At 38.6% G+C, this 22,353-nt stretch overlaps 1 protein-coding gene across 3 annotated transcripts in view; it reads right to left on the bottom strand.

Annotated features, from left to right (window-relative positions):
• The window catches only part of AKAP6 (A-kinase anchoring protein 6), a 292,996-nt gene extending 272,343 nt beyond the window's left edge, over nucleotides 1-20,653 (bottom strand). For all 3 annotated transcript variants that reach the window (XM_009669920.2, XM_009669919.2, XM_009669921.2), the window contains exon 1: nucleotides 20,527-20,653. The gene's annotated coding sequence lies outside the window, so the exon portion shown is untranslated. The remainder of the gene's footprint in view (nucleotides 1-20,526) is intronic.
• Nucleotides 20,654-22,353: the final 1,700 nt, after the last annotated feature.

Raw genomic sequence — 22,353 nt, 5'->3', positions numbered from 1 at the left:
GAACATTTTTACTCCCTTTAAAGTAAGTTTTCACTGTAAGTTCATTTTGGATTTTATGCAGCTGTTGTCCAGATATGCCACCTGTTGGACACAAACTTCTCTCACTGAAGTTAGCAGTACTTCAACTTTGGGTTCCTTAGGTACCTGCTTTCCACCACACATTTCAGCCATGTTCTAATTTAAATTTTATCACCAGCTTCCCTGCTAGCACTCTAATTCACATCTCGGACTTCAACCAGAAGGCAAGTGAGAGAGGTTTCACCTTAGTTTCATTTCAGTACATGTTGAGGATTCAGCTCTGAGTATGTAAATCTAGGAGTTGACCGTCCTCCAGTCTGTTCACTCAGGTTTTCCCCCAGCTCAAGCTACATTCTCCCATTCCTTCCTCCTGCCTTTCTGTATTGGAAACCCCTTGCATTGGCTTGATTTAAATCCTGTGCTGTTCAGTCAATTTTCTACATTTCAACAGAAAGGCTTGACCTAACAAATCCTCCCCTTCTGACATTCTGCCTGTTGACCAAAAACGGGCATGAAGATTCTGGAGGACCTAGTACAGTGAAAATGAGTAGGACACCAATTCAGACAATTACCAGGATGCAGCAGTTCCATCAGAAAGAGAAAATTCAACCAGCAACAGCAAATATTTAGAGACTGCTCCTCTGAGCCCAACAAAAATCAAAATTTTGGACACTGCCACAGATAGCCCAGGGCTTGTAAATCCAAACAAACATATGCTTATTAAGATGAGTTTGACCATATCCCTTTCTCTCTAGCTGTATTTAGATGAGAATAGAGAGGCAGTGAAGAAATAGCAGCTCCAGGAACAAGTGAAGAAAAAGATGGGAAGCAGGTGCCCACATCTACTCCTTTGACAGATTCATGGCTCAATACTTGATGAATAAAATGACAGGGAGAAAACCAGAAGGCATCAATTACTGCAGCAAGGTAAGAAGCAGGTAGGTAGGTTAGCAGTCAGTTCATAACAAGGTAAAACCTGCTTCTCTTATAATCTCAGCTTGCTGTTGAAATTAAATCCTGAATAGTTATGATTGCCCATCCCATTGCCTTCCAGATATTCAAAAGGAGAATCCTAGCTGGGAGAAAAGTTAAGCATAGAAACAGTGATCTACTCCACTGGGCAGCACCATGTGAAATAACTAGCACAAGCTAAGTAGAAAATACAAACACAGGCATGCATAGTTATATATACATTCACGAGGTGAACTTTGACACCAACACCAGCACTGAGAGATCTTCAAAAAGACCTTAGGTATTAAGGCTCCTAGCATCTATGTCGCTATTCCAATGGGGAATTTTTCAAAGGCTTCTCAGTATTGCAAGTCTGAGGAACTACTGCCAAAATGATTGGTGTATGGTTCTTCTATGCTTTTGTTATTCACAAAACTGATAGACATTATCTCTACCAGTCATCAGGCAGTACAGAATACTTCAGAGGCCTGAAAACCCCTTTTCTCTTCCAATCTGGAGCCTGGAGAATGTGACTGACTGGTCCTGTTCTAATGCTAGTGCTGCCTCAGGAACTGCTAGGATCAATTCTAGCTACTGCAAGGTTTCTGCCCTGCTCCCAGGTTAGTTGTTTCTGATTTTTATTACTTCTTATCCTACTATATGGTTAAACTGGTTACAGCAGATTCTGAGTAAAGAATCTAAGCCTCCGTCTCAAGTGGATAAGAGCTAACATTTCCTCTTTGCAAGGATGCAGTAACATCAAGGGGAAAACTTTCTCCTCCACCTCCAGACAGAATAATAAAGTACTGTTACACTGCATTTCATAAAACTCTGCTCCAGTACTAACAAGGCATGTCCACAGGAGTGTCTGAGTGTGTCAGCAAAAGGAACAAGAATCCTTTAAGAAAAGAAAAATAGCCAGAGGCAAACTGCTGCAGGAGCTACAAAGAGAATTGCCAACAAGTCAGACCAGATCAGAGAGCAGGACAACAGCCAGGGCTGGTCTGCAGCTGAGAAGGTGCCATGGAAGAGAATGCAAATGGCTTTGCCCATGCTCTGGATAAGGTTGGGGGAGAAGCCAAGGAGCACTGACAGCAGCTGAGGAAACAACAACCCGGGAAGCTGCTGAAGCAGCAGAAGATACCCCTCACACTGAAACAAAAACATGTGTACACAGAGTTATTCAATAGCAGCTATTACGCTTCACATTCACTTTCCACCTTAATTTGAATTAATATTTAAGGTCCTAAGAGAAATCCTTGGCCTTCCACACGGCTGCTCTTGCTAGTAATAAGGATTAAATCAATCCTTTCTTCCTTCAGCTCCCCACTGGGAGCAAACATATGGCTTTTGGGAGGGTTTGACCCGTTTCCCATCTGCCAGTGACCAAACTGCAGGTGGTGAAGTGAAGCACTCTGTCACCCCTCTTTGAGGGGACAGAAACTTTCCGAAAGTAGGATGAACTGATTCATCAAACAAAGATTTTTAAATGAAGGAAAGCTTTTTAGTATATCAGAACTCATTATGTAACATGTATGTGTACACATATGTATGCATACATGCACACAATTTTGATTTCATAGAGATGTTTTCATCAGTTCATGCTAAGACAAAGTCGTCCTTCGCAAGTGGAAAATTTGTTTTCAATAGAACAAAAATGCAAATTCTTCTACAGTGAGTTTTTGCCTACAGTTATTAGTCAGTTTAAGATTCCTTTTTTCAATTACTGTAGTTGCGTGTAGACAAGAGGTCTGGCCAGGTGTGAGGAAGACATTGTACTTATCCATACCACACAGCAGAATGCAGTGAGGGGCTTCAAGCAAATTGTGAGTTTCATTACTCCAAAATGGGCAGCTGAATAGTTGCATTAAAGCAGTCAGATTCCTCTACCAATAAGTCCAGCAGATAGGATAAGTATATTGCCTTAAGCAGAGCACTCCACTAATGTATATCACTGCACTATATGCTGCAAGGCTATCAAGTTCATTTATGTTACCTCAGGGTTTCAATATTGCATTTAATTATAGAAATATCAATGCCAAACTTGCCCTGTGACTCTTACAAAGGGATTTAAAATATGTATTCCAGTATTTTAGTCACTGTGCAGCATTTTATTCTAACTTTCTTTGATCATTCCCTGATACACGCTGACAAGCATTTTAAATATGTGCTAAGACCTACAGTTTATTCTCAGCCTGATTCAGATTTTCCAAGCTCTAATTCAAGCCAATACTTGAATCCGGCCCAATTCAGAGTTGTTAGAATGTCAGTTTTACGGCAATAAAGTTAAATATTTGTATAGTTTAGGAACAAGCCAAAGGACCCTCTGCTTGTCCCAATCTCATCTTTTCCAAAGGATATCCCCTCTTCAAGACCTCCATAAGAGCAATGCACCAAAACCTGCATTTGTTCCACCGATAGTAATGATAGGTATTGACTGCTGAATGGCTTACAGATTCAGACTGCTAGCTCATTTATCAATATTTTTGATTCTAGATTGTAATTTATTCTGTTCCAGTATTAATCTCTTCATTGAACAGCACCCATGACCTCATACTTCATGGAATTATACCAAGGGTAATTTTGAATGAAAGGTAACAGTCACGGATGCAAAAACAAAGCAGCTACCTTGAAGTTACCTTCTGATTATTTGGAAGCTACGTCTGCTACTTGGACCTGAACAGAATTGCAGTTTGGTGAACACCGGAGCCTCATCCAAGCCTCAAGAGTATGCAAAATTATCTTACTTACGCTTAGTAGCCAGCACAACGTTTCCAAGGGTAACTAGGTTCATTGACTTAAGAAACGTACAATAGTAGTGAATCTCAGAGGTAACAGGCACCTGGAGAAGCCGACACCAAAAGGGAAACCATTTCCTCATATTTAGTTTTCTATTTGGGTCAGGTCAGAACCGCCAAAAGAACAAGCTTCAGACTTCCAAATGCAGAAAGATGTAAACAGAGCACAATGTAGGACAAGACTCCCCCAAAACTCTCCAATAAATTATTTTGAGGCCCAACCAAGCATTTAGGCTAACCCACACATTATCCACAGGAACTCGTCGTACCCCTTTTGAGAAGGCTGTTATATATTAAAAAACATATTTTGGTATACACTGCAGTGGTAGACTTCAAAGCCATCCCTTTTTAGCTGCCCTCCAGTTTGTCCAATTCTGTTATTACATAGTGACACAAGACGACTGCACAGAGTTTGCATTTACCTAAATATGATTTGAAATTCAAACACATTACATTACTTGAATATATTGAAATGAATAATTATGATAAAACAGACAATGTATCTCATCACTTTTGCGCCATCTCTTAGGGATAATTAACCATATTTCCCCATAGTTTTTTTCCCTCCTCCATATTCCATTGTTATTTTTCTTTAAGAAAATGACTGTGCAAGACTGGAGTGGGTACCTGCACTTACCAGTTTCCTTAAACTTCATTTATTATTACAGTTAGGAAATGTTTTACTCAAAAAATTTTATGCTTCTAGAACCATAGATGATTCTGAAAGTAAGTAGTCAGGGAGATATTTTTTCAAAGACAGATTAAAAAAAGTGTGTGTTTTTTGGGGGATAGGGGAATACATGGCCACCATTATGCAGTGTTTGCTACCTTCAGCATTACATTGCATTGTTGACAACTTACCTTCCATTAACTTCTGAATTATTACAAATTGTTAATCTCTTCACTGATCAAAGTTTCTCTCATGGATGTCAGAAAATATCACTAACGGAAAATTTTGCCTCATTCTTTAAAGTCTGTTTTTTAAGTTTTTAACTGCAAGTCAGCACTGGGAAACAGGACTGTTCAAAAAACATCTCCATTACAAGCTATTAGCTTTGCATCTACATTTCTCAAGTAGAATTAGATGGATCTTTCATGCAAATATTATAAAATATTTTTATTAGAGTCAGCTTCTAAAAGGTTTTTAAGATTTTGAAACAAGGTAAGGCTTTACAAAAACTTAAATATTTTAAGTTTTTGTTCATTTTCCTACTGCTTAGGCCAACAATTGTTATGCTTTACATTACAATTATTGCTTGTGACTTCGTATCTATCTATACATACATAGATATGTAAACATGTTTTAAAACCTCAGTAAACTCATAAAGACAGGAAATTTAGTGGAAATGTTCCCAGCAATCTCATGAGAAACAATGAAAGAATCATGAATCACTCCCATCTCATATTTCCAAAATTGCAAAATGAAATTAAATAAAATGCACTGAGATAATTTAGGCATGGCATATATCTGTTAACAAACCAGTTGCAATAACCTCACAGCAGGAACATTTAAATGATGGTAAACAAGTTATCTGGATTACTTTTTCAGTCTTGTTCCAAGCAACTTTTCTTATCTTGGTAGGCATAAGCAGCTTCAAGTTCTGGCTCAAGAAATACATTGGAAAAAAACCCCACTATTTCCTGGCTCTCAGTACAGGCCTTTGATATCAGTTCAACTACTGACTTACAGTATTAGATCAGTACATGTTCTCTTAAGTACTGTTAAATCCAAAAGCAGGCTTCAAGCTGTTGAAGATAATGTATTATTTCCCAGAGAAAAGAAAATCATTTGCCTATTAAACTCATTTACAAAATTTGCTGGAAAATGTACGCCTTACCTCCATGCTCCAGACACAAACATACCAAGCTGTGCATCTCGTTTAATTTTACACGCACAAAACATCATTTATGCCAGAATTTCAATTTACTACTTCAGCTGCTGTTTTAAAGCTCTAGTTTTAGGCAACTTTCACTACATTTAGATTTATTAAACAAATCATCATTCAGTTAGAAGTATTGTTATAATGATCTAATAGTCCACAGAAACAAATTCATAATAAGTGATACAATGTCAGCACTGATTAAATGGAGCTCCATGCTGGAAGGATTTTGCTATTTTCAGAAGGTAATACAACAAATTGTATGAATAACTTGTTTTCTGCTAAATAGTATGACAATTTTGCAGAGATAAATAGCCTATTCTTTACCATTAGCCTGTCAGATATCAGAAAGCCAGCGAAATACTTACCTTTTCAGTTCTATATTTTTAAAATCACAAGCACGCATCTTATAACAAAATCTCTTTCTATATGATCTGATGCTGGAATAAATACAGCACAAGCCTTTTGTTTTACAATACAGATCAATATGCAGGTAAAAATTACTTCTAAATAAAAATATAAGGGTTCTTTAGATACCCAGATTTTCATTATTCCCTTATTTCCATATCTACTAAGCTTTTTGTTTGACTTATCTATAGCAAAGGCATTGACATATACACCAAACTAACAGTGGAGAAAATACATGCAATAAAGGATTCATTAATTAATTGACTGAGTAACACCATAACATTTAATGAAGGATCCATCATTGTGATAGGATACATGTAACATCTCTGAAGGGACGCATATAAGGCTATATTAAAAACAAGACTACATACCAAGTGCATCCACGTTTTCAACACTGTTGAGCTTGTGTGCCCAAATCACTGTCTGTTTCAAATTTACCTTTAAACTATATTAAAAATTGAAATGAAAGGTTGTTAAATAATTTTTTGATATTTCAGAGAGCAAAAAATTTGACACTTATTGGATCTCTGCAAGTCAATAATTGCTTTTCAGAGGAACTCTCCCTATATCTTACAGACTGCAGCTGTTATTTTAAAGAGAAAGTTCCTCCATTTAGCAAACAGGCTACATTACAGCTTTTTCTTTTTTTCACCCAGAAAATAGGTTTGGTTTATGGTTTCAGTATGGTTTGTTGTTAACCTCTAACACAAAGGGAAACCACAATATCTTTGTGTGTGGCAATGATGCCCCAATAACTCATTCCTACTTACAGATGGACTCGTCAATTTATTTTGTCGATGACTGGCTTCACAGGATCCCAAAGATGATTGAGAACTGGGTGGAACTATTGCCTTTTTTGACATGTAACCATGTATTAAGGACTTGCTCATTAATTGCAAGCTTACTGCCAAGAGGAAATGTACATATGGCTAAAAAGCTTTGTAATAGGATATGCAGCATTTCACTGTTAAGCCATTCATCCACATCTGGTCTAGCTTAGCAATGAACCAAAATCATTACCGTATGAAGGCTCCTTACTAAGTTATGTAAAATGAACCTAGTTAGTCCCGTTTTTAACTGAGGAAATATCCACATCACAAAAGAACCATTAAGACATCCTGCAGGGTCCCCAAGGATTTAAAAAATGAGCTTACTTAGCTGAAGTAAAATGTATTATGTTCTTGAATTGCTGCCGATTCATTTTCTGCATGCTGTAACCATACTGGATAATGCCATTAGATACATTTTGTTGCATATTACACTTTAAACTTCTTAGATTTATTCCCGATACAGCTGGAAAGAGTGCCTCATACCCATTAGGTGGACACAGAGGAGTTTGCAATGTTCATATTATTTTGACAGGAGCCTAATATAAGTAGGAGCCTGTGGAGTCTAAACAGCAGTTAACTTGTGGCCTGGTTGCATCGGCTGTTACCTCATTCTCCCTCAGCTTGTTACAGCCCACACAAATCCCATTCAGCCTGTAGCAATCCAATTTCCCACCCCTTACTTGAGCTAGCTCATGCCAAATGCTTTTTCTTCCTGCTCTATGTTCAGTTTCTAATGCTTTCTCCAAACTTTAACCCTCACCATACTGTTAATTTTGTGTCTGCGTTGTTCCCAGTTGCCTCCTTGCATCTTCTCATATATTCCCAGGGGCAGGGATCATTAAAGAGATATCTTTTCACTAACCACCGGAACAGGTAACACTACACAGCAAAGCTTTCTTCAACGCAGAGCCAGGAAAGGACTTCTCAGAGCGGAAACATTTCATCCCTTTGCTCCTACATTAATGGGGAAAATTTGAAGCTTTTATCCAGTGTCGCAGCCAGCATGGGTGTCAAAAAATCTCTTCTTTCCACTTGTTCAATCAATTAACTTCTGTTACTTGGATTAAAGGTCAAACTTTACTGGGAATCTCATTTTACGTACATAAAATGCAACTTTCTCATGGGCCTTTTGAAATACATGTCAAATCAGATGGACTTAGCAGATTTGCACCAAATTTTGAAACTTTGGAAACCAACTTAAAAAATAAGTACACCTCCCACTGGTCAACAGCTGACTGAGAAAGCACATAACAGGGCTATGAGAGCTCATATAAGGGTTCATGCCACAGAACTTTAATCTCTCTCGTGTACCGACCAACATGGTACCTTTCTGTGCTCAGACAGTAAAGGCACAGTGTATTTTAGGGTGGGGTAGGAGATACTTGAGACCTTTGTGTCTGTGTAGCACTTCACCTCCTAAGCCTACCCTCCTAACAAAGTTAACCACAACCATAGCACTATTACTGCTAATATCAAAACATAGAACTGCATTCAGCTAATTTGCTTTTATGATCTGGCAAAAATAACAGGCATCTACTGTACCTACAACTGGTACCTCCAAAATAGGAGCTGAGCTACATTAGCAGGTGGAGTCATGGATCTTGACACTAATGCTTTTACTACTCATCTCCTTTATCATTGCTGCTCCTGCTTTGTCATTAAATAGGACTTCATTCCCCAGGGCTATCATAAATAATCACTGCAAATTCATTTAAATTTTCTATCATGCTTTAATTCAAAGAAACTACTGGCAACCTACATGAACCCGTCCATTTCCTGTACAACAAGAACATTGTATTCTGAGGTTGTGTTTGAAATTCTTCACATTTCAAACAAAAGCAAAACTCTATAAATCAAAATCAAGCAGCTTAGCCCACTCCACAGAAAATTAATAAAGCTATTGAAATCTTCCTTGGCCTTCTAGAAAATAAAGCTACGTATCTCTAAAGCTCTTGAAACATTCCAAAAAAATTGGCCTCTCTGTGCTTTTAAAACTTGATACTGTATTTCAAAAATTGCAGCCAGGATAAAACATTTCAAACTTGGTTAAGAGTTTTATCAGCTCCCTGGAAGGCAAAGAGTTCATGTTAGCTACTTGAAAAAAGTGAATTTAAAGCCCACCTGCATATTATTACTGTGGCTAAGGTCTTAATAAGCTTTGTAGCACAGGAGGAAACAGTGTAGCACTCCAGAATACTATAACAGCAGCCCGACTGTCACAGACAACGCCAATAGCATTTTCATGGTTTGGTAAGACTCTGAGGAGCAAGATTATTCCCAAGTCTTTATGGTTACACAACCCTTCTTCAAACATTTGAACCGCAAGTGAAGCACACTTTTCAAAAGGCTTTGCAGCTCCCAGGATTCTGCTTGTGCTTCATTTGCTGTATCCAGAGATACTTTCCTTCAGAAAAAAACAGACCCCCTCCCAAAAAAACAAAGAAAGAGAAAACAAAAAAAATCAGAGTCCCCACACAACATGGGAAGATACCAGGCATGAAGGTTATTAATGACTCCAGCAAGCCTTGGATCAGACCTGCAAGCTTTTACTTCCATTAAAAGTGAAACATGAGAAGGCAGTGGGAACAGTTAAGCCTGCATCAAGCACTTTAGGAAACCCCTCCTGAGGCAAGTTTCAGTGGCACGCCTGTAATAGGTGCAGCAGAGAAATCACTGCAGGAGGAAAGGATGACTAAAGTAGCTTCAAACTAACCTTGTGCTGACATTTCTGGGCTGTCCCAACAAATAAGTCACAAGTCTGGGTGATCATTACAGGCAATAACCAGCCCAGCCCAGGCTCTGAGCAGCAGCACACCCAGCACTGCTATGCTGCAGCCCCTGCCCCTTCCAGCCTCTGCACCCACTGCTCTCACAGGAACACACCCTTACCTCTCAAAGGCTTAAGTTTTACTGGTGCCTTTTTTTTTTTTTTTTTTTTTTAAATCAAGTCCTTCCCCCCCCCCCCCCCCCCCCCCGTGTTTCAATATGTTCTATATTTGCTTCCTGGAGTCAAAGTTATGTGCCAGGGACATTAGGTTTGTTGAGCTATTCAAGCAAATGCTTAGATATAGATTCCCTCCCCACCAACATACTCCTCTAATCTCCAAGATTAAAGAGCAATATTTTTACTTCCCTTAAGGAAAGGAAATTTGTATTGCATTAGCACCAAAAGTGCAATATTGGGCACTAACACATTTGATAATGGAGAAGCATAATTGGATTCTTTTGTCCTTTCAGCACCACTGACTTGCCACTAGATGCAGAAAATTCAGATCAAGTATAGATGTAGGTCAGTTTATCATCCATCTTTCCCTTTCTTCTAAGGGATCACTAAATAGAATTTTGTTTGTTATTAAAAGATTCAAATGGGTTTAAACGTGTAATACAACTTTGGTTCTGTGGTAACTTAAAGATATCTCTTAGAAGAGATTGTTAAAATGATGCAAACAAACTCTAGGAAGTGTTGTCTGACAGTATAATAAATTTGAAGCATTTTGACTACAAATAATGCAACTATTCATAGAAGTTTGGCTTGTGAACATAAATCATGTAGTAATAGGATATTACTGAAGAATTTAGGATAGGATTTAATCTACCAAATTATTTTTTTCCTATTCCCTTCTAGGGGGGGCTGAGAATGCTGGGTGTCCTTCCACTAGGCTATTAGACTATGTTCTTTTGCTGCTTCAAGCATCTTCAAGAAGCCAACACTAAACAGTACCAAACCAACTAATTATAATTCCTGAGGCCTTTTCCAGCCTGGGGGCCCGGGGGGGGGGGGGGGGGGGGGGGAAGGGAAAGCCCTACCACACCAGCAGCTTTCCCTTTGCTGAGGTTCTCCACATGCTCTACTCCCCAATGGAAGCACCAGACAACTCAAAGTGTTCCTCAGAACTACATTTTATATTTATTCATTTGATTTGTCAACTGATAACCAGCTTCTGAATTTTTTGAGGATTGGTTAAAATCATGAGGTATTATTCAGCTTATGAGTGTAATACAAAAAACCTGCTCGTACTCCATCAAAGATTAAACAGTCCCTGAGAAACACCCAATTCGACTTAAAAGCCATTCAAGAGAGTGCACTAAGAAAAGTTACTGTTAGGATTCAAATATGTTTAATACTAAGCTTAGGTGCTGAGTGCAGCATACTAACTTGGTTTATTTACCTACTAGACACATTTAGATTTTCAGGAATATTTCTAAGGATGCATACAGCAGTCAAAGCTACATGCCAATCTAATGGTCTAATGAAGACTAAACTGAAGGGGATTCGACATGACACAAGGAGCCAAAAATGATACAGGTTGATTGCAGGTGGGCTACTTTTTACTGCACTTGAGATAGCTTTCTCGCTGTGTTCCTCTTTCTTGACCGATTGGCATGCGAATTGGAACTTGACAACCTTCAATTTACTTGACAGTTACAGCTATTCCAGTTTCTATAAATAAATAAATATTTATGGCAATTGGAAAGAGCCAGCTCCAGAATCCAGAGCTCTGCCTAATTCAGAACAGATGCACAGAACAGATGTGTATCTCACATCTCAGGTTAATGCATATCCATCAGTAATGATCTATGTTGGGCTCTTTGCTCTCTGACCAAAAATAACCTAGACAAGAAAACGTTTCACAAAGATGGGGGTTTTTTGTTTTGTTTTTTTAAATGAATCAGCAATTTCTGAGAAAACCATTTTGTATAAAAATTCTCATCCAGCTCTTGTTTTGGAAAGGAGTCTTTGATGATCTGGCATGTCTCCCTTCTTTTCCTAAAAGGAATAAACTTTTTTACAAGAGAAAGATATGCAGAGATGGCCTCAAACTTTGCAAACAACATATTGGTACCTCTTCACCTATACGGAAATCACTTAGACTCAGTCACTAGAGATACCTGCCTGGTCTTTCCAAACTTAATTTTGGAAGCAAGCTACTGTTTTCAGTTAAGCAGGCTGGACAGTTTGGTATATACTACTTATAATTTTGTGTTGCCAAAAACCCACAACATTTTCCATACATTTAGAAAGCTTTCATTTAGAAAGCTTTCTACTGTGCAATCCTTTATCTCAGGAGAAAAATCCCAAAAGTTAATTTCCTTCCTTTAGAGTTTACATTTAAATTTCAGCACCCACACCTGCCTGTTCTTCAGCAATGCTCCCATGGGCCATGCTTTCTGACATCTGCTACTGTATTATTTCAGTATATGCATAAAGTAAAATCACCAGGTATGTAAAGTGCTTTATAATCGGGATGAGTATCGCTATCTATTTTGCAGATGAACAGAGGCACATTGATATCAGAGCTGGAAGCAGATTCCAGGTCTCCTAGATTCCAGTATTCCAGCTTGCTGCTCAAGACTACCTTTTCCCTTGTACCTTATTTTTCTGACCAGTTCATATTATATGTATCTTATATTAAGATTCAAATCCAGGAAATCCTGGTACCAATTTCAGTAGATTTTCATGACAAGTAAAGGAGAGAGAACCACTTAGATCCTTACCTTACCCAAATACTAACCTAGTGCTACTACTGTTCTACATTAACCACCCATTCAGGCCCTCAACATGCTGACAAGCATCTTTCTCCATATCGCCTGAGGAGAAGAGCAAACAATGGAGATTTGAGAGGGATGCATCACGCTTGACAAAAAATGACTGGTGTTATGAAAAGGAAAAGGAAACATAGGTGGGACAAGCAACTGAAACTGGAGTTCCAATCTGATTAGAACCAATAATGAAACTGAACACAAGGAATAATTAAAACACTTTCTGCAATTAAATGGAATAATTCACTGAACAACAAAACCAAGTCTCACAGTTCACTTAAAGGGTTCCTTTAAAAAGCTATTACACTGCAAACAGGTGTTAAAAACTCAAGGGTTAAAATTGTTTTCTTCTGAAAGCATAACCATTTTTGTTGCAGATATATTGTCTGTTCCTACATCAGGCACAGAGCATCCTCAAACTCCACCTACTCCAGTGCCAAGAAAACTGAAAATCTCCCTATTTGTTCCCCAAATTATCAATGCATGTGGTCAGGAAAATCTAAAGTGGGGTGTTATTGATAAAGACTTAGTAAAATACTAAGATGAAGCTTTGAAAAGGAACAAGACTAGAAGACACATTCAGGATCTATTAAATTATACCCTGCATATTTAAATAATCTGACCCCTAAAATGGCAACTCTCTCATATCTGCTGTGTCACTGTCATAACAGCACACACTGGACATGCTGAAATCTGAAAAGTAACAGTCTCTTCTGTCTGAAACTAGACTTCCTGTTTCTGTAGCAATCAGAATCTAATTTATTGTTCTAACAAAATCTTGGTCCGTTTTAAAAGACTAGCTGTGCAAGGATGCATACTTGTTAGCAGAGAACTATCTTGGCCAGGGAATTAGCCTCCTCAGCATGAATAGCTTCTTCTAGATGTGATCTAATGTACCTAAAAATTGTAAGTAGCCATGTAACAGCTTTGAAAAAAGCCCTTACTTGAAAGCATTCTCAGTAGACCCAAGTGATTTTGTCAGTACCACTGAAGTGCAGTGCTTCATAACAATAAGACTTAAGTGTTGATAAGTCTTTCATTAGTTTTGCAATTGCTAAGTAGTATTTTGTGCATGTTTTTTGAAGTCATGCCTTGCAATATCAGTTCAAAAATGACCTTACACATGGTTTGTGGTCACTTCACAGGCATAAAAAGAACAAAGAATTTATATTACTATTAACTTTCTCTTTAAGTAATTTTCTTTTCAGATGGAAGTTCCACTTACCTATCAGCCCATATCAAACACCTGTCCAAGATCTGATTGTGTTGATCAAAAGGACATGAATGCAATGCAAGTCACCTGTCCAACATTATTTTTCAACAGGTTCAGTTATAAGCACCCAAGATTATACTTTGTAATGCAAACTAGGCATTCACCCTTTCTTTCCAGCTCCCTCCCTGAGTCTGGTATTCAACTACACAGCTTTTGTTTGTTTGTTGTTTTTAAAAGGTATTTTGCCAATTTCTATTAACTCTTTGCTATGACAGAATATTCACTGCCATTTGTCAAAGGACAAGCACTTATCTAGGCGATACAGGAAACTATTTAAAAACTTGTAAAGCTAATTCACTAATTTTTAAAAACTAAAAAGTGCACAGAACTTTTTCCTTTGTGTTGCAAACTAAGTGTTTAAAGTTCCAGCTTCCAAAGGGATGGATTTTTATCATCTCTTTGATTTTAAGCAGTAAGCTCAAGATTTGCCCTGGTCCTCCTCTTTTGAAGACCAGAGAACATCCCTGAGCTCATCATGCAGATGGATGCTAACTTACAGAAAGTGACAGAATCTTTTTTTGCCTTTAAATCCCTTAGAACTGTTGTGCTTCTCCAATGAATTATCCTACCCAAGACACATAACCAAAAGAGCCCCATCTTTGACCCAAATATTATACAAAAAGAAACACAACACCACTCCAACAAAAGGACTTTTGAAGCAGAAAGAGGGGGGGGGGAAAAAAAAAAAAAAGAGAGACAGATAGAGGTTCCCCCCCCACCCCTTTGAAATCCTGTACCAGAAACAGGAAATATAGCTTCTGTCCCCATCCCCATCAAATGTTTTCCAGGAGATTTGGGCAAGTTATTCACCCCTCAGAGTATAAATGCCTTATCTATAAATTGAAGAACTTTTTCACATTATCAGTTTAAACTGGAAATTGATGCAGTCTAGTTAAGAAAAACATTATTTGTTTTTGAGTGTACATCCCCTAGCACTATAAGGGTCCTATCAAAATTCAGTAGAGAAGTTCAGATTGTTTTGTTATATTGTAACATAACCACCCCAGAGCTTTCTATATGTAACCTCTTTCAAAAGCCACTTTTTAGCAAGTGTCCAGAAGAAATGCAATTTTTTGTTTTTTTCTCCAAGGGATTTAAATGAGAAAAGAATGACAGCTTGGTAGAAGAGAGAATTATACATTCAGGAATAACATTCAGGCACAGAAAGATGGAAGAAATGAATTAGAAAGAGGAAGTCAGTATGTGATGGAACTGAGAAGGGAGCTAAAAACAGTAAATGCGAGTCTGATGTAGAGTACAAGGTGGAGCTACAGAGGTTAGGTGGGATGCACTTTAAAGTATAGTCTTGCCTATAAGATCTCAGTCCAGAGAGAAAGTGCAGTAGAAATGACACAGCAAAAGAAATACCAGAGAGGCACAGCAGAGAGAAAGAAATATAAACCGATTGCTTTAGATTCAGATACAGACCTTCTTTTACTCGCACACTAAGCCAATACACAATCAATATTATTCTGACAGCTCACTGAGCAACTTCATGTCTGCATCCTAATCCTGAAACCATGACAACATCCAACCTACAAGTCAACCAATATAGGGCAGCACTTAAAGAAATTCATAAACCAAAGTAATTGATTTACAGTAAAACCAAAAACAGGACTAGTTATTTCAGCTGAGTGCTTCCTCATCTGAAAGTTAAAACTTCTATTAGTGCAACCTAATCCTAATAAAGGTTGTTATTTTAAAATGTGCCAGCTCCCACAAGGCACTGTGTCATGGCAGCTGGGAAATCTATTAGAGCTATTTCCTCATAGAAATCACTATGTATCAGGTGAAAGATCTCTTTGCCAAAGAAAGATAACATTGCTAAGTGATAGCTATTTTGGCTCTCCACTTCATGCACTTAGTGTCTACAAGAAAATAGTTTGACTTGATGCACCTTCAGGATAAAGGGTCAGGCCTTTGCAACTGCTCTCTGCTTCACCCAAGTCTCCGACTGCCACTCGGAGGACCCTGCGTTCCCCCTCACGCTGCACCTTCTGCTGCTTCCCCCTATGTAACAGATCAGTCCTCTGGGGAGCCAACAACTTGCCCTGGTTGCTCTCAGCAGTTCTAGAAACCATTGAGCTAGGAAAGGTAAGAAAGCAGTGTTACCATTCACAGGATCTATCCTACTTTCAGGCCACTACTGTCCATAGGACACAATGATTATCCCACAGTCTGGAGGATACTTAATTTATGTTACAGGTCCCTTAGAAGGCATTCGTTTACCAGCTGAAACATGGTCACTTCTCAACTTTCAAAGGGACTGAACCCTATACAAGAAGCAGGAGGGGGGAAGACTGTTTTGGCCAAGCCTGCCAAGGTAAGCCCCTTATCTGACCCATGCCATGAGAATTCAGAGTTCATGCAAAGCAGAGAGAATTCCTGGCTTTAAACATCTTGTCTGAAAGCGTCAGATTTCGTAAACTGCACGGAGCTGCGTTTTTTGACCTTGCGGGAACAAAGAGCTGAGTCAGCCTTGCTGGGAGTCAAGGTACTGAAGTGTCTAGATATTTGAAACCTATACTTAGGCCACGAAATAGGGACAGAATGAAAAACCACACCATGTCAGTTAAATGGATTTATATTACACGCTTGTAGGTCTGACTGGCTAGATTTGAAGGGGTTTTAGATGCTTTTATTTTAAAGGCAACTGAAAACGTTAAATACAAAACTGGGTATGAGAAAGCAGAAAATACTCCATAGGCTTGGTACAAATAACTGATTAAGCAGCATACATGCCTATTTAACAAACAAGCGACAGGAAGCCTTTAAGCTCTGACAAAATAGAAAACGTCCACAGCAAAAACTTGTCAGGATTAGGAACACAGCTGAGGTCTCTCCTCCCCTGTGCTAAAGAGTCCAAAGCAACCAAGCCCAGGATGGCTATTGCTTTTTTAAGATAATTCTAGATCAAGACAACATCAGATACAATTGTCCATCCACTGCCCCTTCCACCTACCGTAAGTCCTGCTCCCTCACTGCATAGAGCAGCAGTCTAGACCCTCCCTTGGCTTTTGCATCCCACCTCAGCTTCTTCCTTTTGGTCTTTCTCTTTCTGTGTCAGGAAAGGCCTGGCTCAGTCCAGGCTACTCATGGTAAGAGTAACACATTCAATTTTTCTTTTTCCTTAAAGCTAGAATCTGCTTTGTTGGGTTGCTATCTTTTATTGGCTGTCCTAGAGGGCAGAAAGCATTTTAAGGTCTGTTATTAAATGCAATCTTCACAAAAGAGCAAAACAAAAGGCACCTTTTTTCCTCTACTCCACAAAAATTTTAATATTCAGATATAAATTAGTTGCAGAATGATCCCTTTAAGTCAGCTTTACATCCATGTATTATTAATTTTATCCCAGTAATACCAATACAATGTCTCATTAGTGTACAGACACTTCATCATATAGCACAGGCCATACTTGCAATGTAAATTGTAAATGTAAGTGTCTCTTTCAAAAGATAAACAGTACCATTTAATACACATAAACCAATTTATTTCAAACAAGTCCGGAGTTTCAGGTATTCTGGCTGACTGTCCCTCTCCCTGAACCCAGTAGCACTAGGCACCTAATAAAAAAAAAGTAAAGTCCCACATTTTGTCAATATTTCCTATGTGACACAGCAGTGATTTTCACAGGAGGATGAGTAAACTAAGACACTGCATCATTTTGTCCCTCATCCCCCATTCTGAAGAGAGTTTTGCTGGTATTTGGAAAGGCTACTAATTCTAATCAATGCCTGAACACTCAGGATGAAAAGGGCTCTTTTGGCTTCACTTTCCAGGGATGAGTTCCTGGAGGCAGAGCCATTCCAGACCAGCCAAAGCAAAAATTAGACACACTGCTCTGTGCACATGCAAGTCCTAAAGAAATCCTAGAGCAAAAGGGTTCCCCTCAAGTCATCTTCAGAGAAGAAAGGTGACTTCCTTCCACAGAGGATGTGTTCTGACCCCACCTCAGTAGGTTGCATTATCATATATTTAAAAAGATACACACAGAAACATACATACCACACACCAAAAAACCACACCCAAACACCACAGAAAGTGTTAAAATTGTACCAACTTCCACTGCAGGGGTCAGGTTTTATCATTCTCTCCCACAGCTATTTTGGGAGGAATCAAGCTTCTGTTTCTTCCTGCATTCAGTGCTAAGCTACATATGAACTATTTAACTGCTAATATAAGAATGCTCTTTAGCAAAAGGAGGATTAAATAGTACCTCCTCCTTTCAGTTCAGTAGTATACCCTCATCTCTAACTACACTTCAGCATGAAACTGCACATACAGAAGACCTCTAGCCTTTCTTCGCATGCAGATGCGAGTAGAATTTCTCAACTCCAGAGTAAGGGCCCAAATTAAGCCAGTCTGGGGAGGAATACATGTACTTACAAAATGCATTTCCTTCAGGAATGCTAAACAAGTAGGCAAACAAAGTTGGAAGAGCCACATAGCTTTCCTAGTTTTGAATGCTGTTTCACACATATAATTGTTTTGATTATAACTGTCTCAACTGCAACTAACATTGTATTACATCTATAGAATTTCTATATTCAGTTGTGCTTTGACTCAGACAATCAGGCTTAACCTCCATAGTAAGACCCTCTTCATCACTCCATCCTCTTCCATGTTCTGCCATACATACCTCAATGAGACACTTGGGCCCAAGCAAAAACAAATGAAGTTTTCTCTAATTAAGATACTCAGCTGAGATCAGGATTAGCTGTGATGTTCCCCAAGAAAACAATACTGTCATCACAGCTCCATCATTAGTGGGTGTTTCCCAGGGCAAACAATGCTGTGAAAGACAGAGGTGGAAAGGGGTAGAGGGGAACAGGAACTTAAAAACACAAGATTTTTCTTTTATTATTAGGAAAGTCAAAAGATCTGCACCAGAGGCTTTGCAGCAGATCATTCATCTATGAGTACTGGCAAGAGTTCTTGTTTTTTCCAAATCTATTTCTCCTCATTCTGAAGTCTAGTCTGAGAAATTTTAGTGTCAACCAAATCACATGCAAAGTCTAACAAAATACATTGTTGATACTAATAAAGGCATAATTTTTCATCCAAGTATGCCTTACACTCACTCCTTACTAACCGTTCTTTGATGGTCCCTAAAGTTGCAAATTAAATGCGTTGTTCCCCACTTCTCTTTACATCTGCAGTTCTGTCACCAGGCAGACATCAGCTGTCCGTCCCTCCCTCTCTTCCTCTTGCTAACTCATACCTTCCGAGTGTGCCTAGTGAGAGCACAGGAAGTGCCAGAGACAACTACTTTCGTACTGTAAAATGCATCACAGATAACATGAATAAAGCAACACATCATTCTAATGAACATTTACCTTCATTTGCTTTGTTTTACAGTGAGGAAAAAAAGAATGCCCAGGCCATGATGAAAATAGTATATATGATGCAGTACAGACTGTCTAATTAAAATATAGAAGCTCCATTCTGGCTTGTGCCAGATGAGACCATCATACCCACCCCTATAAAGGGCAAGCAGATCTCTTTCTATTTACTACTTCTATCAAGTAAAAGGGACTAAAAACTACAATAAATATAGATATCACAAGATTAGTGGTTGCTATTTCTTCTTGCTGCACTTTTCAAATCTAAACTACACGGAGAACAGAGCCAGAGACCACTCCCTAATTCCTAGTGGACATATTGATCAATTAAAATGACATGTGTCTGGTCTTTTCTTTCCTCCTAACAAGCAAACAGCTGAACGACTGGATCTTTTAAACATGCAAAGCCAGATCATTAGCATTGTTATATATCATTCAGCAAAATTAACTTGAGGTTGAGCAAGATCAGCGTGGCCTCCAGAAGCAAGACCTTAATATAAAATAAACACGTACTGGACACTATGAAGAGTTGCTTAATATTATAAACATGACGTTTTTACCAACTTGTTAAATAGAAAAGATGTACATATCTTCTGCAATAGAGGAAGTCTTCACAGTTATTCATATTCTTATTGCATTCAAATATTTTAAAAATCCCTCAGAATGTCTGAATCTGTAGCTACACCTTTTACTGCAATTGCAGCAGGGAAGGGAAGGGAAAAAACAAACTAACACACACAAAAAACCTTGTTTTCCTACCGGTAAAAGATCTGAAATCCATTACATTCATATTACAGACTATTAAAAAAAGATGGAAAGAATAACACAGTAAAACAGATAAAAGCTGCTGGACTTCCAAAACAACTACCTTGGAATTGGATGTTTTTTATTTGACAATTATATCACTGTTTTTCTTTGTTTTTTTAAAAATACTAGCAGAAATAAAATAGTATAAATCATATTTTAAATCAAGACTGTGCCAATTGCTTATTCAGCACTGGTTTGTAAAGTATTTTGTGTACTACAATGTTCTAGAAGCTCATTAGATGTAAATAAGTTATATTCATGCTATTGAAATTTAATAGGTTAAAAGAAGAGCTACACATACTAGCAACACTTAAATATGAAGAAATAGGCTAAGGAACAGGGTATGTTCATGGCATTAAAAGTGAAAATGGCCTTTTTCCATTTTTTTTAAGCAAATAAGACTGTAGCAACTTCAATTGGAACATGAAATTTAAATACATGCTCTTCAAATCTTCAGGATATTTTCCACAAATACAAAGACAATTCTAAATATTCAGACTGTCCTCTGTAGGCCTTTGTCTTAGCCGGTCTGCCTGAAAAATAATATTTAGGCATGCAGCATCTTTCTCCAAAATGATTTTCACAAGGCAAAACCCACACATTCTCACATTAGGAAAACCTTATACAAATTAGGGGAATAACAGTGCAATTAAGAAGAGCACAACATTTAGCACTTACCATGTCCTGTTCAGATCGTCCCCTTTTGATGTTTACGGCACATCTGTAGGATGCAATACTAGGAGGTGCCTTGTGTGACCTGCTGCATGATGCTGTGACATCAGTTCAGATGATGCAGCTCATTATGGGAAAGACTGCTGTTGCTATGGCAACCGAGATGTGATACGAATCCTTACTGCATTTCCAGGGGAGCCCGAGACAATACTGAAGCCCTTTAAAGAAACAGACAAAACGCAAGCAGGCTTTTAAAGTACAGTGCCATAGATTTTAGCATTCATGTACAGGTCCTTATCTGTTATTAAGAAAGGTTTTAGGCAAACGTTGCCCAGTGATACCTAACCTGAGTTTCAAAAGATTTTTTTTGTAGAAAACTTAATATTTACTCTGAAATCAATTATGACACACAATTTTATAAGAAAAATTCATTCATCATTTAAAAGATCCTTACTTAAAATAAGCAGTCAGCAGTATCGTTTTAACACTTGGGCTGTAATAACACTAGGTGTTGAAAAGTATTAAAAAATATTTTCACCCTGCCCCACCCTGGTCCTACACCTAACCCACCATTTTTTAAAAATTCCTTTTGCTGGGGGGAAAGGCTTCAGATTGCAAAACAATCACATTTCACACTACTGAGTGAATGACAGTGAGTTTAAAAAAACCCACCTTTTTATTCACAAGCAGGTAAAGAAATTTCTAGCCAAGTAAAAATAATAATAATCTCCTTATCATTTTTCGGCTGTAGAGCAACCTGCACTACCATCTGCCTGCAGAGCAGCCTGGCTCTCATCTGCCCCTCAGGCAGACCTATGGGCAAAGACTTCGAAAGCTGTGGGCAAGCCGGGTGCCTGGTGGGCTGCTCTTCCAGGAGCCCCCACCTCGCAGGCGCGGCGGGAAGGCCGGCGCAGGGGAGAGCCCTTCCTGGCAGCCCACCTGAGGGGCCGGGATTGGCGGACGAGACCAGAGACGTTACCTCCGGGCCTGGGATCCCGCAGCAGCGGTGAGGACAGAAGAAAAGGCAGTGCAAGCAAGTTTTTAAAAGGGGCTGTCTGGAAATTAAAATTCACAACCAAAGTAAAACCAGCCCATTTTTGGCTATTTGCCAGTTCTACTTGGATGAGAAAAGGTTCTGGCAAAACCACTTTGCCTAGCCATGAAAATCCCTTTCTATATGGTTTAAAAAACAAAAACACAAAAGGCTGGACCTTATACACTTGACATGCTCAGACCCACAGGAAAACAAAAGCCCAGTTTGAACCAAGAAGCCTTGAAGCCCTGAAGGTGTCCAGTAAAGGTGGGGGTCACTACCAGAAGCCCTGTGCAACATTAAGCTTCAGTTTATAAGTAAAAATTTTCATCTTTGATTTCAGAGGGAACTATAAGAAATAATTATACTCTTACCTCCTGGCCTTTGAAAGAGAAGAAAAATATCATTCATACCTTTTGATTAATGGATTAAAAACAAAGCTTCTCCATAAGACTAGGCAATACCATAGCCTTCCCAATTAGTGATGAGTCTCTTGGCCCTATAACATTCTCATTTTTGACACTGTCTCTCTTCCAACTTTAAACGTATGTCACCGCATACAAGGAAATAAGCCTCATAAACTGACTGAACATCAAATAAAGCCTGGTGACCCAAAGTAACATTTTACTCGCAAAACAACTACACCTGGTTTATTTCTAGATGTTTGAGTATTTAAAACTTTCAGGTCTCTGAGAATATAATCCACAATACAGCAGAGCATAATGTTTAAAATATGATGGAGGTTAGATTGGCATGAAAGTTAAGAAATGCCATTGCAACTCATAGCGTACTGAATGCCA

Source organism: Struthio camelus, chromosome 5 (genome assembly GCF_040807025.1).
Source record: "Struthio camelus isolate bStrCam1 chromosome 5, bStrCam1.hap1, whole genome shotgun sequence".
Lineage (NCBI taxonomy): Eukaryota > Metazoa > Chordata > Aves > Struthioniformes > Struthionidae > Struthio > Struthio camelus.
The sequence above is the reverse complement of the archived record's forward strand: the minus strand, read 5'-3'. Positions and strand labels throughout refer to the sequence as shown.